Source organism: Hordeum vulgare, chromosome 4H, assembly GCF_904849725.1.
Source record: "Hordeum vulgare subsp. vulgare chromosome 4H, MorexV3_pseudomolecules_assembly, whole genome shotgun sequence".
NCBI lineage: Eukaryota > Viridiplantae > Streptophyta > Magnoliopsida > Poales > Poaceae > Hordeum > Hordeum vulgare.
In genome coordinates, this window is record NC_058521.1 from 247,986,378 (window position 1) to 247,992,001 (window position 5,624).

Sequence of the window (5,624 nt, forward strand, 5' to 3'; positions counted from 1 at the left end):
GATAACGTTGCGACGTTTGATACACACAAGGTATTCCTACGGTGTCCGGGAGTTGCATGATCTCATGGTCATAGGAACAGATACATTGACATGCAGAAAACAGTAGCAATAAACTGACACGATCATATGCTACGTTTATAGTTTGGGTCTTGTCCAACACATCATTCTCCTAATGATGTGATCCCGTTATCAAGTAACAACACTTTTCTATGGCCAGGAAACCTTGACCATCTTTGATCAACGAGCTAGTCAACTAGAGGCTCACTAGGGACAGTGTGTTGTCTATGTATTCACACATGTATTTGAGCTTCCAATCAATACAATTCTAGCATGGATAATAAATGATTATCATGAAAAAGGAAATATAATAATAACCAATTTATTATTGTCTCTAGGGCATATTCCCAACAATCGGCGCCCCTAGCCCCCTATAAAGTGTGTCCCCAACCTAGCCCTAGGGTCCCTCGACCCATTCCTTCCTTCTCTGTTCCTCGCCGCGGCCAGGTAAGGTAGCCACGCGTCATGTCGTCTCCCTGCCCGCCATGCTCCGGCTGAGCGTGAGCTCATGATCGGGGTAGCCTCTGCGCGCGTATCTGCCCCCCCCCCTCGCCTTGGTTCAAAGGCCCGAAGCCCTGGCGTCTTCCTCCTCTTTGCACACGATGCTAGCAACCCCACAACTCCCTCCTTGTCGTTGTCATCTTCACAGCATTTGGATCCGAGGCACACCAGTCTTCCTCTGAACCTCTCGTCATTTGTGTCTCGTCGTGGACCTTCTGTGCGTGTCCTAGGTATTTGAGGTAGTTCCCTCCCGCTCTCTGGCTCTTCCCATCACCTGTAGATCCATGGTGTAGACGCGAGGACCATGCCATGTTCCTGCTCTCGGTGCTCCAACAAGGCTCCAATTTTATTTTGGCTTGCATGTTGTTACCATGTGTCATGAGTTAAACGAGCACCTCCTTTTAGGATATAGTCATGTGCATGCTTGCTCGCATACGCTCATGCTCGCACCCGCTCACGCAGCACCTAAGACGAGCGCCTCGCCTAGCCCGAGCCTGAGCTCGAGCGCACTGCCATCCCCCGCCTCTGCGTCCTTAGAGTCGTGCTGCAGCCGGGAATGGATTCCCCACAGTATCCCATAACCCTACTATGGGTCGCCATCTCTAGCTGTTGCTGGAGAGCTCATCGGCGTCGTTGCCGGCCTCTCTACCACTAGGTAGAATAAAGGCATTGGCTTTTGTTGATCTAAAACACATAGCACCCCTCCTTCATCAGCCAACCAAGTCGTAGCCTACTCGTAGTGCCCCTCTCTCTATTCGAGGAGACCCGGAATCGATCCCCGCGGGTGCCATATTCCACCTTTTTGAGTTGGTGAGCCTATGACAGTAGCCCTAGACCCCACGTGTCATCCACCCAAAGCCCTAGTGCCACTGACTTGTAGACCCCCCTGTGTTTTTTTATTTGTTTTGTTTTAGTTTTAATCCCTGTTTAGAATTATTCCATATAGGGTAATTTATGTTCTATCAATGTCCATTTAGGGCATATGCCAAATTTGGCATATACTAGGTTATACCTAGATGAATGCATTTTCGATTGTAGTTTGTGTGTGATTTTTCTACTCGAACATATGCTTATGATATATGAATTTGGGGTAGAAAAATCCAAGGAATCCATTGGTGGAATTAGTATTGTCTTTTAAGCAAGTTCGTGTGCATGCTATTTTTCATCATCATGCCCTTTCATTATTTTTGTATGAAGCAATCCTCGCACCCTTTGTGAATCTTGTCAACATGAAAGTTGTAGTGTGTTGGGAGTACTAGGACCTCGTATTTTTACTTTCCATGTAAACCTTGTCTACTTGTGGGATTCTTGCTATCAACATGCTATGTCAATGTTGCTAATTTGGTAGTATGAAATATGACTAAGTCTGAACTATTATCAAGTAGTTGAAATTGCCATGAGGATTGCTAAGCATCCACAGGTTCTTTGTGTTGGTGCATTGGTGTAGATTATAGAGCATGTTGCCCTATTTTAAATTGTGCAAATACTTTGCAAGATAGGTTTTGGATCATAGATATTCTTCCTGTCAAACATGCCATGTTGATGTAAATAGTTGTGTTTTACATTGTGAAATTTGGCAAAGTCACATAATCTACTTATATCACCATGCCATGTTGAGTGGATGCTATCAATGATTATGTGCACTATTAGCTTATGGTTTGTTGGTGTTAAGTGTAGTATTTGTTGCTTTCTATCACCCTGTTAACTTTCTTGCCATGAAAGTCCATGTAGTATAGTGCTTCATTGCTGCAAATATGCCATCATGTTAAATCTTCTTGTGGTGCACTAAAAATTTCATTAAGTTCTAATTTGTTTTAATTTTGCCATGTTGTGAGCTTGATTGCCATTGATCCATGCTGCTATCCATGTTGTTATTTGTTAGGGGTTGTTTTATTCCTTGTCGACTTCATATCCATGTCTTGGTTGAGCTTGATAGGTGGTTGTAGTTGTTAGTTCTTGTGCGTGCAAAGTGGCATGTTGCTATTTTTGGAGAGATTGCTTGTAGAATTGTTTTGCGCTTTGTAAGAGTTGTACCCCTTTGTTTTGCATGAAGTTTAGGTCTATTTCACCTAGAATTTCGTTCCCAATCCAGTGGCATACTTGGGATGCTAAGAAATTGCCAATAGCATCTTCAAATTCTGTTTTGTCTTCATTGTCTTTCGTACCTTGGAGTGAGAGTTCCGAGAAATTTGTAACTCAGTTTGCGACGTTCTTTATATGTATTTGTTTCATTTTCTCGTGATGCATCTATTTTTTCCATGTTCATGCATGTCCAAATAATTAATCTTGCGGTTTTGTCCAGAATGGTAAGAACTAGATAATTGCATGAGAAAGATGACTAGTGTAGCATTGCCATGCTTCATTCATATCATATTCATGCATCATATTGTTTGAGCATTGTGTGGTGGTTGTGTGTTCATTGGATGTTGTATTTTATTTTGGGTAGCATTGGGTGCCGAGTACGAGGATCATGTTGATAATGTTCCTAAAGAGCAAGAGTTTTATCCCTGAGAAGAAGTGCCACGCAAGATGACCGTTGACCTTGATATTGTTTCTAATTTTGTTATGCTTAGTTGTCTTGTTTCTTCTCTTAATTGTCGTTGCCTACAACCTGAATATCAATCCTCCCAAAATGCCATGAAAGCCAATAACCCCTCCACATCCTAGCAAACATTGATTGGCCAAGTTAGCGGTTGCTCAACCCATCTTATAGCGTTGCTAGGTGCAGGTGCAGGATGATCCATGTGTTGACATGGATATTTAGATTATCATTTGGTTATTGCTATTTAATTTAATGCACCTATATACTTGGTAAAAGGCAGAAGGCTTGGCCTTTTGCTCAGTGTTTTTTTCTCTTTTGTCGCCCTAGTTACCGGGTATCGGTGTTATGTTCCATATTGAGCGCTCCTAACATGCTTGGGTATTATGGGGACCACCTTGATAAATCGTTTCGGCGTAAAACTCGTCTCGCAAGACCCAACTTTGGTACTGCATTTGCTAAACAACTTAATAATTAAATAGCGTAGGGAATAGCTACCCCAATGATAATTAATCAACCCCCGGGCCAGTGCTCCTCGTGAGTGTTTCTCCAACCCAGAACAGTGTGCAGGGCCAACCCAGGTCAACTTGGGTGATTTCTATCAAGCCTATGTACGCGTAGCTTATCCGACGTGTCCTGAGAACAAGATACGTGACTCTTATCTGGGTTCAGGCCACATTGGGTAGTCTTTCTCGATTTATTTTACCCTTCTCGATATATCTTGTGCATCGGGATTTCGAGGATACTTGGGGCTATCTCAAGGTTGAGGCTTTCCTCCAGGAATCCGAGGAGATCATGGGTTTTCCGTGGTCGAGGTTTCCTATGCATCTTGTGGTAGTTTGTGATGGACCAGTTGGAGCACCCGTGCAGGGTTAAATCCTTCGGAAAACCGTGTCCGTGGTTATGTGGCAACTTGGAGATTTCTTTAACATCCGGTTATAGAGAACTTGAAGTAAACTCAATTAAAATATGCCAACTATGTGCGTAACCGTGATTGTCTCTCCTCGTGAGTTTCTACTCCGAGAGAGGACACAGTGAGGTTATGATTGATGTAAGTAGGTCTTCAGGATCACTTCTACTAGATCACGTACGTTTATGCATAGACCACTCAATTTTAATTATGTTCTCGTAAGCTAGCCACCAAATAATGCTTAGCGTCGTTGCAACCTCACCACCTTACCATACCTCACCCATTAACTTAATTCGTGTCGATATCTTGGTCACGAGATTGCTGAGTCCCGGTGGCTCAAAGATTACTACAACACCACACTTTCAGGTACCGCAGATCGTGAGGCATTTGATGCTTTCCAACTCCAATGGGAGTATGATGAGGATAGCATGCGCATGTACGTAACTTACCCGAACGATTATAAGGGCCTTTGTCGTTTCCTAGATAGAGAGATAGACTTCATTGCATTTTATCATTTGATTTCATCCGTAGTCGGACCATGTCTTCTAAATGTTGTATGACTTGTAATTTAGCATGTGGTGAGTGTAAGACAACTCATATACTCACCTCCTCTTTTAATGTATCTGCAATGATTTCTATACTTGTGAAACACCGAGATGCATCTCTATCCATATTGAGGACTTGTCCCCAAATAAGAATAGAGTCGCATCTTGGATGTTACACCTCTCTTTGATGGTCGTGAGAAGGATATCCCTGTGGTCGAGTTTCTCTGAACAGCTGACGTAGTGCTCTCGTAGCTGTCGGAAGCTCTTGCTCAAGGACACCAGGATGTTGTCCTCCTTGGCCCCGTCACTCCCGCCGAACGGGGCCACCATCACCTCTCCTCCAGGGGCGCCGCTCGCTTCGTCCATGGCCGCATCCTCGGAGAAAGCCTTGAGGATGGCATCACGAGGGAAGCTAACGAACTGCACGTCGCTCACCCGCACGTATCCGCTCCGGGGTGACTCCGCCATCAACGACGGGCCAGCGGCACTCACTCGGGCGACCCCAAGCAAGAAGGACATACCTGCCCCTCGCGCTCTAGCAACAAGGGCTCCTCCGATGTCGGCCGCCATATCGAGGGTGGACCCCTCAAGGACTTGCTTGCCGGTGTCCCTAGGGTCGTGGCGCGCACCGACCTCCTCCACCGCGATATAAATGGTTCCCTCGGCCGCCTCATTGGTGACCCCCTCAACATCGACATCGGTGTTGAGTCACATCTGTACATTACATATTCATCAAGAGTACGAGCAGGGTCCGACTACGGACGAAAACAAACGACAAAAGAAGAACGACGTCCATCCTTGCTATCCCAGGCTGCTGGCCTGGAACCCATCCTAGATCGATTGAGAAGAAGAAGAAGAAGAAGAAGCAACTCCAAATGAACAATCAACGCGCTCGCGTCAAGTAACCTTTACCTGTACGTGCAACTGGTGTTGTAGTAATCTGTGAGCCACAGGGGACTCAGCAATCTCATTTCTAAAGGTATCAAGACTAGCAAAGCTTAATGGGTGAGGCATGGTTAAGTGGTGAGGTTGCAACAACGGCTAAGCATATATTTGGTGGCTAAACTTACGA